Source organism: Carassius auratus, chromosome 36 (genome assembly GCF_003368295.1).
Source record: "Carassius auratus strain Wakin chromosome 36, ASM336829v1, whole genome shotgun sequence".
Lineage (NCBI taxonomy): Eukaryota > Metazoa > Chordata > Actinopteri > Cypriniformes > Cyprinidae > Carassius > Carassius auratus.
Genome location: NC_039278.1, coordinates 412,385 through 423,981, shown reverse-complemented (window position 1 = coordinate 423,981; position 11,597 = coordinate 412,385). Strand labels below are relative to the sequence as shown.

The 11,597-nt window shown below is 34.8% G+C and overlaps 1 long non-coding RNA gene across 1 annotated transcript; it reads right to left on the bottom strand.

Moving 5' to 3' along the window:
• Positions 1–2,293, bottom strand: LOC113055667 (uncharacterized). The gene is made up of 4 exons (XR_003277548.1): positions 2,137–2,293; positions 1,866–2,020; positions 1,109–1,173; positions 1–878 (listed from the first exon to the last, which is right to left on the bottom strand). It is a non-coding gene; the product is annotated as an uncharacterized LOC113055667 (long non-coding RNA).
• Between the last annotated feature and the right edge of the window lie 9,304 nt (positions 2,294–11,597).

The window sequence follows — 11,597 nt, the reverse complement described above, 5'->3', positions numbered from 1 at the left end:
GATGTAATGCACCTCACAGAGGTTTTATTTTATAAGAACCATATACAAGTTATAAACAAATTTAAAAATAAACAGAAAATGAGTAAAGCAGCATTTAACTGAGCTCTGTTACAGTGAACAGTCAGAAATATATTTTGTTTTTCTAGGCTCCGAAACAAGTAAAATGAGGAGAACTTATCAAATAAGGTGCGAAATACTGGTGAAATGTTTTCTGAGCTTCACTTTCAGATCAAACACCATGACAGAAAAGCTTCAAAATATGACAGATAATCTAGAGAGTTTAACACAATCTACAGTGTTTTACACTGATGTACTGAATGATGTCCTTCCCTCAGAACCAACACAATATTTAAAGGGACAGTTCTCCTAAAATTGACAATTTTCTCATCATTCACTCGTCCTCACGTTATTCCAAACTTGTATGAGTTTCTGCCTTCTGTTGAACACAAAAGCAGGTAGTTTGAAGAATGTTGGCAACCAAACATTTGCTGGTAGCCTTTGACGGCCATAGTATTTGAGTTTTTGAGATCATATTTTTTATTTATTTTTTATATATATATATATATATTATGGAGGTAAATGGGTAGCAGAATATGTTCTGAATCTGTACCAGCTTTCCTCAAAATACCATGTTTGGAGCAACTTGAGGGTGAGTAAATGATGACAGAGTTTTCCTCCTATTTTTATTTTTATTTATTATTTATTTTTTTTATTTTTTATTTTTTTTGGTAAACTGTCCCTTTAATCGTCCTCTTGTGCTACCTGCATGTGTCCAGCAGAGGGAGACATACTGATCCATTACTGACTGCTGAATGACAGATGATGAAGAAGATGAAGGAGCTGAAGAGCTCAGAACATCTCTGATGTACTGAAGTGACCTAAAGACAAAATAGAAAGAAACTGTAATACTCTACAACTAGATTTGTCAAAACAACCAGATAAAGCCTACCCAGAGAGTTCGAATCAAAGCTGTTTCTAGGGTGTTGCTATTAAGTTGCTAGTGTGTTCTGAATGGTTACTTAGGTGTTGCTATGTGGTTGATAGTTTGTTTCAAATGCTAAAAAACACATTTCATTCTTATTTCCGTTTCACACATCAGTTGTCTCACCTCCTCTGTGACTGTTTCTGATTCACCTGAATGAAACTTTGCATGTCCGTCTGAATCCAGACACACTGGAATAAACGAAAACAGATTTAAGTTTAAATCAGCACTTCATCAGTAAAAGAATTTGACATACAGTATAGGAGCCCGGGGCTGGTTGTCACAGAGTCTGTATTTCAGAAATGTTTTTCAGAAAATGACACGAATACTTTAGCTGTAGTTTTATATCGTACTGTCATAAATTAGGATAATATTTGTGTATTTCAGTCTTCCAAATTAAAATGAAAACAATAAAACTCAACGACATGCATTAAGATTGGAATCAAACATATAATGAGGCTAATAGGGGCAAGTCACACATTTTGAAATTTAGAAATGACATTTTTTTCTAAGTACTTTTTATTAGAACAACGATTTGAGTTTTGTGTATCTAACTTTGTGTTAAAAAGCCTATAATAACAACCTGTTTAATGTCAGGTTTCTTTGTGCCAACTTGCCCCATACAAATGTCAACATGTGTTAACTAAACAGGAAATACATTTTGGGAGGAGCTTATTCTTACTCATAGTACAAACCACACTCACACCATCGTACACCTCCGCAAACCCCACCTTGTTTTATCATTGAATGATATACTACATAACTCTTCAAAGCTTTTAGGCTATTTAATATTTACTGAATTAAAAACTGTGACAGCTAACCTCGTCCTTCCTTTTCTGTAATAATAGGGCAAACTTAACACAACTGCAGACATAATACTCACCATTAGGTTTTTTATCCATGCTTTCTCTGCGAATAGGCTTCCATGATTTTTTAGGCTTTGAGTCTTTCTCTCTGTTGTCCATCTCTCATTTAATGCCTTTATCTCTTCTGTAGGGTCTGATACTCCACATGTGATCCGTCCCTCCACAATCTCCTCTAGAAGTCAAGTGCAATGATTTTATATTCGCCAACATTCGCCCAAACTCAAATAATTAATCAAAATTTCAAAATCAGCTTTACAAAACACATTGAGATGAAAGTGTTTTACTCACTTTCTGATGAGTGTTAAAAGTGAATCGATGAGGAGCAGAAACATCCACATCAGCTCTGTGTGTGACTGAAAATCCTGTGATATCACCCTAAAGACTGAGGAGAACAGAACAAGAGCTCAGGGAGAAGAAACGCACCGAGAGATACAAAGAGCGACAATGAAACGTGTTTGGTGAGGCCGACGCTTTCAGATGCCACCCACTCATGCAGGCACCAATGAAAGCCAACTGCAAGCTATGAGGAAGAGAACAAGATTCATGGAAAACTGACAATGCATTTCAACTGTCTTCACTCTGACATGACTGATCGCTCTGATTCTTCCAAATGTGAAGAAGAAATTTCACTGAACTAGAAATATGTGACCCTGGAGCACAAAACCAGTCATAAGTGTACATTTTTCAAAACTGAGATTTGTACATCATCTGAAAGCTGAATAAATAATTTCCCATTGATCTATGGTTTGTTAGGAGGACAATATTTGTCTGAGAAACAAACTATTTGAAAATCTGGAATCTGATCTAAAAAAATGTAAATATTGAGAAAATCATCTTTAAAGTTTTTCATATTAATTATTAGCAATGCATATTACTAATCAAAAATGAAGTTTTGAATTTTTGAAGTTAAAAAAAAAACTTTTGAATATTTAAAGTTTAAAGAATATTTAAACCTCATGGAACATGAACTATTTAATATCCCAATGATTTTTGGCATAAAAAATAAATGTATTTTTGGCTATCGCTACAAATATACCCCAGATACTTAAGACTCTTAGTGATAAGAGTAATAATAGCTGAACTAGTAATATTACAATTATCTGCACAGGCCAAATGATATGAAGAATTATTACCATGAAACTGAGTAAAAACAGACAATATTATAAATGCATCAACAACAGCAGAAGTGATACCCAGCTAACAGAAAGAGAAATACTGGTGCTTTGTTCGCTTCAGATGAAAGTTTCCTACATCATCATTTTGTGACTGTGTAAAGGTTAGAGCAGGATGATTGACAGGTCATGACGTAAATGAGGTTACCTGGATCGCAGCGTTCAGGGAAGTTGTAGTTCATTAAATCACAGTGATGATAATCACTGTACTGTTTAATATTAGATTTAATTATATTGTTGTACACAAATGCCAGTAAAGTGAAACACTTTACATCTCATGGATCATTTTATGTTGATTATTATGTATATTTTCCACATTTTAGCATAAAAGTGCTGCCTCCAAAACTGAAACCACACAAATGTAAATCTGTGAGTGATAGAGTGAGCAAACATGAATAATATATATCCACTATGTCACCTTCTGTAGTGCAACAAAAAACTATAAGAATTTCAGTCTGCAGTTTATTTACTTTCTCATATGTGATTGTCAGTCAGTGAGAGTTGTTTAGTAAAATAGTTTTTGTGAGTGTTTTTGATTACAACCCGATCCAGAGAAGTTGCATCTTCTTAAACGCATGCACCAGCTTTTATATGTCACTGTAGACTCACTTGGTTGTTAATAGAAATAACATCTGATTAAAATGTAAATGTCTGGCTGAAATTAAGAGTTGTAGAACCAGAAGTAAATCACTCAATCACATTGTGCATGCTGACTGTTCAATAGAGCTAAAGTAAACATGCATGAACACGCAAAAAAATGAGGATATAAGTGTGTGTGTTATAGTTCAACGAAAGTTTAGTGTTTATTTGTCAATTAGCATCTATCACACACACACACAAACACACACTCTTTCTCTCTCACACTCACACACATACATAAAATGTTTTCCTTCACATAAAATTTTATTTCTTTGTATTTTTTCAATTATTTTAAATGTTATTTATATCAAATCTCATCTTAATGAAAATCAATTTGTTTAATTCAACATCAAACATAATATTTCTGTACTGTAGATTCACTTGGTCCTTAATAGAAATGAAACAAACTGATTAACATCAGGCTGATCTTGTGTTGAAGTTAAGAGTTGTAGAACCAGAAGTAAATTACTCAATTACATTGTGCGTGCTGACTGTTCAATAGAGAGCTAAAGTAAACATGCATGAACTCACGTGAGCCATAAAATGAGGATAGAAGTGTGTGTATTATAGTTCAACGAAGGTTTAACAGTGTTTATTTGTCGATAAGCATCTATGAAAATGAAATTCATCTCAGATTTTTTTCCCCTTAATTCACATTCCTGGTCTATTTTAAAAGACCAGGAATGACCAGACGCTTCAAGTTTGAAAATATGATTATCTACTTATTTATTTTATTTAAACTCTGACAGCTATGCACCTGTAATTATTATTGATTACTTCAGATATTCTATATCTTTCAATGTGACAAGTCAAGCTATAGATGGTCAGATTTGTTGGCTAAATTGAAATATTTATTATGCATTGCAAAGCAACAAACACTTTTCCAGATTTGGTTAATCATAATGATGACTGAAAACAAACATCTGTTCAGGAATACAGACATGTAATGTTCACTTTTCCATATCCTTTCACAAAGTGAATAGAATCAACATAATTACAGATACTTAATCTCTGCTATCATTGGGTTCATGTGATTCAGAAACAGAGATCTCACTGTGCAGATAAAAATACATTAAAAAGCACAAGCAAAGTCAAGTCTAGTCAAGTCAAATCACCTTTATTTATATTCCGCTTTAAACAAAATACATTGCGTCAATGCAACTGAACAAAATTCATTAGGGAAATGGTGTCAATAATGCAAAATGATAGTTAAAGGCAGTTCATCATTGAATTCAGTTATGTCATCTCTGTTCAGTTAAATAGTGTCTGTGCATTTATTTGCAATCAAGTCAACGATATTGCTGTAGATGAAGTGACCCCAACTAAGCAAGCCAGAGGCGACAGAGGCAAGGAACCAAAACTCCATCGTTGACAGAATGGAGAAAAAAACCTTGGGAGAAACCAGGCTCAGTTGGGGGTCAGTTCTCCTCTGACCAGACGAAACCAGTAGTTCAATTCCAGGCTGCAGCAAAGTCAGATTGTGCAGAAGAATCATCTGTTTCCTGTGGTCTTGTCCTGGTGCTCCTCTGAGACAAGGTCTTTACAGGGGATCTGTATCTGTGGCTCTAGTTGTCCTGGTCTCTGCTGTCTTTCAGGGCAGTACAGGTCCTTTCTAGGTGCTGATCCACCATCTGGTCTGGATACGTACTGGATCCGGGCGACTGCAGTGACCCTCTGATCTGGATACAGACTGGATCTGGTGTCCACGGTGACCTCAGAACAAGAGAGAAACAGACTAATATTAGAGTAGATGCCATTCTTCTAATGATGTAGCAAATACATAGGGTGTTATGGGAAGTGTTTCCGGTTCCGGTTTACCTAATTATTGCAGCCTAAAAATCCTTTAACAGATTTGGATATTAAAAGCATATTAGTATGTTATGTGTATGCCAGGTTAAAGATATGGGTCTTTAATCTAGATTTAAACTGCAAGAGTGTGTCTGCCTCCCGAACAATGTTAGGTAGGTTATTCCAGAGTTTAGGCGCCAAATAGGAAAAGGATCTGCCGCCCGCAGTTGATTTTGATATTCTAGGTATTATCAAATTGCCTGAGTTTTGAGAACGTAGCGGACGTAGAGGAGTATAATGTAAAAGGAGCTCATTCAAATACTGAGGCGTAAAACCATTCAGGGCTTTATAAGTAATAAGCAATATTTTAAAATCTATACGATGTTTGATAGGGAGCCAGTGCAGTGTGGACAGGACCGGGCTAATATGATCATACTTCCTGGTTCTAGTAAGAACTCTTGCTGCTGCATTTTGGACTAGCTGTAGTTTGTTTACCAAGCGTGCAGAACAACCACCCAATAAAGCATTACAATAGTCTAACCTTGAAGTCATAAATGCATGGATTAACATTTCTGCATTTGACATTGAGAGCATAGGCGGTAATTTAGATATATTTTTGAGATGGAAAAATGCAGTTTTACAAATGCTAGAAACGTGGCTTTCTAAGGAAAGATTGCGATCAAGTAGCACACCTAGGTTCCTAACTGATGACGAAGAATTGACAGAGCAACCATCAAGTCTTAGACAGTGTTCTAGGTTATTACAAGCAGAGTTTTTAGGCCCTATGATTAACACCTCTGTTTTTTTCTGAATTTAACAGTAAGAAATTACTCGTCATCCAATTTTTTACATCGACTATGCATTCCATTAGTTTTTCAAATTGGTGTGTTTCACCGGGCAGCGAAGAAATATAGAACTGAGTATCATCAGCATAACAGTGAAAGCTAAAGTAATGACAAGTTTACAAATTCACCAAAATTTTAGAAATGTAGCACTCCATCAGTGTCTTATCAATGGATGCTCTGCAGTGAATGGGTGCCGTCAGAATGAGAGTCCAAACAGCTGATAAAAACATCACAATATATGAAGAAACAAACTCATCCTAATCTGGGATGGCCTGAGCTAAGCACATTTTCAGTCATTTTTAATTTTTGAGTGAACTATTCCTTTAAATGCCATCTTTTATGAATCAATGTTGCCATGAGGAATTTGGTGAAAACATATTATAAGTAAGTATTTGATTTAATATGTGATATAATATATTTACATTTATTATTGCAGGATTCCACTTCACATGTGTCCTTGATAAAAGTCCCTTTTATAAAAACCCAGTCTGGTTTTTCATTACCACACACTCAAATCTTAGTAAACATCCACATTAGATATATATACACAGTATGATTCTGCAGATATTTGTCTTCAAATCTGAAAATCCTCTTGAATGTTCTCACAAACTGATTGATTTATGTCAAGGCTGTTCATCTGGTTCACTTTTAGATATTCTCTGAATAAACAGGCGTTTTTTCCCCTCTCTTCATTGTTTTCTGTTCTGTGCAGCTTTGTCTTTGTCTCCCAGTGCATGCTGTTTACTTTCTCTTCTTTTCTTTTTGTTCTTCTGAATTTTGTTGTCTCACTAGCATCTCTTTTAGTTTCCTTGTCATCATGCTGGCAGGAAACTTTGCAGAAAACATAGCAATGCATCACTATTAAAGAGAAATCATGCTGATGTCTAACAAACATTATGACAGAATAATCATAAAGAAAAGACAGGGAGTGACCGAGTAAACATCTCAAATATTTTTTATGATGCATGAAGCTACCGGAGAATGTGCCTGAACTGGTTTTTAACCTCTTTTCTTTCTTTTAATGTTGACCTTATCTTTGTTATATTCATTACAATAACTGGTGATGCAAACTCTGATGATGAGATGTCATTACACTGTTTACAGAAAGAATAAAGACATGTAATACCATATTAGGACACCAAGTGAGTCCACTGCTGATTTAAAGCAAATATAGCACAGTTTTACATCCATTACAGGAAGATTTGCTTTCACGCTACATGTGTCCCAGCTCTACTTAATAATCCCGATCCCAAGGTTACTCAGAGAGGAATTCAGTGTCAAGGCTTTTCTTTTTGCATTGATTCTGGACCAGATATTTTGCTGGATGGAATCCAACCACGTAACAAACCACAAATCTGTGCTAAAATGAGCATTAAACCACCTTTTCATATGCTAAAACTAACTCAACAGCATTACTAAGGTCCATATGCAAAACATATTAACGATAACCATCCCTGAGGCACAAGAGCCAAATGAAGTCTAGGAACCCGTGTGTATAGATGGCATAATAATTCAAAACAGTCATCCATTAACCAAAGTACATTATGAAGAGCAGCAATGTAGTTGGATGAGTGTGCAATAATATTGTTAAACAATGTATTCTGTGCAAAGTAATCAGCAGTGCAATAATAATTTTATAGAAATAGTTTACTGTGCTATGTAAAGTAACAATGTTAGATAGTTTCACATCAGAGATGTGGCCAAGGAACTTGAAACTCGACACACTTTCCACTACAGCTCTGTTGATATAGATGGGTGTGTGTGCATGACTCCTAGTCCACATCGATTTCCTTTATCCTCTGGGTGTTTAGTTCCTCCAGCTCATCCATGTAAGCTGACTCATCGTCATCCTTGATCAGATCTACCACCGTGATGTCATCTGCGAATTCGATTATGGTGTTGGAGCCATAAACAGGAATGCCGTCATGGGTGAATAGGGAGTACAGGAGAGGGCTCAGTACATAGCCCTGTGGCACACCGGCGTTCAGGGTAATGATGGAGGAAAGGTTATCTAATTCAACAGACTGAGGTCTGTTAGTTAGAAAATCTAGGATACAGTTGCAGATGGATGTGCTGATTCCAAACTGGCTGGGTGGTTTGCAGTCTGTGATAGTTTGTATGTCTTGCCACAACTGATGTTGAAGAGTGGAGTCAGCACCTTCCAGCCAAATTTTAACAGTTCTTATTGTAGGTTTCAGACATTTGATGACTGGGGTATACTTGGGGAGCAGGAACAAAGACCAGGTGGGGAGGGATGTGACTTTGTAGGCATCAATCACATTAATATATATGTGGTCACCCTTGTTTTTTCCAGAGGTTTTATCAGAGCAGTTTAGAACTGAAAACGTATAACATTTAAAATATTTACAAGACGACTAATGACCACAAGTGAAATTAATAACTTACTGTAAAAACTGTAGTATAAAGTGGCGACCTCATGTGGTGAACGTGAGAACTGACAAACCTTAAATTTGCTTCAAAAATATATAAAAAAAGCACTCTATTCTAACTCTAAAAACTCTTTCTATTCTTACTACTTGTTTTCTTTGTAAAAAAAATAGCCTCTAATGCTAGTATTTTTTTAATTCTATCTTATTGCTTTCTTTTTATTTATTATAAAAAATAAGTCTCTTACACTATAATTTTCTATTATTTTTTCTATTCTTTTGACTTGTTTTATTTTTATTAAAAAGATCCTCTAACACAAGTGTTCCCTATTATTTTTCTGTTCTATCTACTTTTTTTTAATACCTTACTACTTACTACTACAGTGTTAGACTGACTGAGACTTGTCACAGCAGTTACATATAATTACACTTTTGTTGGATTTGCTTGCTTTAATGTCCTCATTTCTAAATCACTTTGGATTAAAACATCTGCTAAATGACTTACTGTAAATTTAAACTGAATTACATCGTATTTAAGTTATACATTTTATCTCTTTAAATGACCTTGATGACCTATTGCTAATGCCGTGCATTTTTCACATTACATTTTTTTTTAATTAGGCCTATATATAAAACATTGAATTTATATATTAAATATAAAAAAATAACACTATAAAAAACTGCTTTACTACTACTTTGATGCACATTCATTGCAGCTTGCTCATATATTTTATTATTTTAATAATTGCATAATTATATATGCATGTAGGCTACAGAATATACAGGTTCAAACTACAAGCATTAAAGATTAAATAATTAAGATTTTTATTTTTGAATAACAGTGTTAAAAACAGTCTTTATTCTTATTCTCACAGAACAACAGATCACATGCTGAGCTCGCTGTTTTTGAGCAGAGGGACAGGCCCCGCCCATTGCTGATGTGGGCGTCTCACATCAAAGGCTGTTTCATGAAGTAGGCGCGAGCTTGTGTGACGCTGACAAATCAGAAGACTCTTCACCTCAGCAAGCGCAGAGCGGCTCGCCCCAGTCTGAGACAGTCTGTCACTAATAGAAAGAGAAAGACCAAAATGTCTGTCTGCTGGTTTTTCCATAAGGTCATTACAGATCTACAGCGAATGGGTGTAAAACCTGCTTTCTTCTGTCAAGCAGTTGTCAGAAGTTGTTGCAACTTAGCATGTTATTGTATAATGGACATATGACAATGATTTGAAACATGGCCCATTTAATTAAAAGTCATTTTGTTCATGCGTGCAATGCCCTGTTGCTTTAAACAGGATGTGCTGCTGTAGGATGCCTTCGTTTGGCCAAGCAGAATTGTATGTGCTACATTAGTTGTCTTTTTATTCTAAGTTTTAACAGTCATACATTAATTTTAAATATATTAAAATATCATGCATATTTTGATTTATATAAATAGGTACATTCATTGTTGACAGCGATATGTTGAGTGTTTCAAATGGGTTATTATTTATCAACCTTGGGGTATCAATAAAGTAAATCTCTGGGCTGATGAATGTAAGTTTTAATTAGTATTTTATAGCATTGATGTCTGGCTTGAGGTAAATTTTGATTATTTGACTGTAGACTGTAAATCTAAATCTTTACATTTTAAAACATAACGTCACTTTCCAAGCATTTCACTTAAGATTGCACCAACATAAACACTCGGGCACCAGCTCAATTTCACACACACACAGGGGCGCTGCACAAGATCCCGGGCCCTATGCATAGGCAGTCCTAATGGGCCTAATTATTATTAGTATTCATTTTTATATTTTGTTTACAATTAAAATATATATTTTTTATTATTAATTTATATATTTTTTTATTTGATTTAGTTATTTTTTGTACTTTAAGCTAAACTTTAATAAATTTTGCTTTAGGCTTAAATTAAATAAAATTGTCATTTATATTATTTCAGTTAAATTTAAATAACACTATTTATTATTTCAGTTAAATTTAAATAAAACTATTTATTTTATGGTTTAACCATAATAATAATTTAAAAAAAATTATAATAAAAAATAATTTTACTTGATGTCTTTTTTTTTATTATTTTTTTATTGGAAATAGATTTTTGAGTAAGATTACATAGATTTTTTTTATTTTTTATTATAGAATCTTGTAAGTTTTTAGTAGCTCATGTTCAGTTTTACTGTAAACTGTGATAGTTGCAGGCCTAAATGTGACTTCTCTCCAAATAAATAAATTAACTAAATCAACCTGCAGACTTAAAGCGATAGTTCACTCTCAAATTAAATGTTGTTATGTTTTAGCTTACCTCAAGGACATCCGAGATGTAGGTGTCTTTGTTTCCGCAGTCAGGGGCACTGCACAAGATCCCGGGCCCTATGCATAGGCAGTGCTATTGGGCCCCCCTCCCCTTGAAAATATATATTCCAGACTTTTCAAGGGCCCTCTCTTCCTTTGGGGCCCTGGTAATCAGTACTGGTTTTACCCCCAGTCCAGCGCCCCTGTCCGCAGTAGTTCCCATTTTTATATTTTTAGGTCAAACCGTTCTTGTCTGTGACTCATATAATGGAGGTCTATGGTCCCCACCTCAAAGAGCATGCACAGAGGAGTCCAAATTAAACAATTCCCCATCGTAAGTACACAATGATGACCTAAGACATGAAACGGGTGTTTTGTGTAAGAAAAAGAACAGTATATCATTTTTTACCTCTTGTACACAACCACGTCCAACTGATCTTTAACTCCAACATAAAGCCAATATGTTCAATTTAAAAACCAGACCTCGGAATGCAAAACTGTTGAATGTGGAATCCCCCAGGGTTCTGTAAGTGGCCCTAAACTTTTCATATTATTTATTAATTATATATTTGAGGCTTCCAAAAACATGAATACATTTTTCATTGTTTGTTGATGACACAACTGTG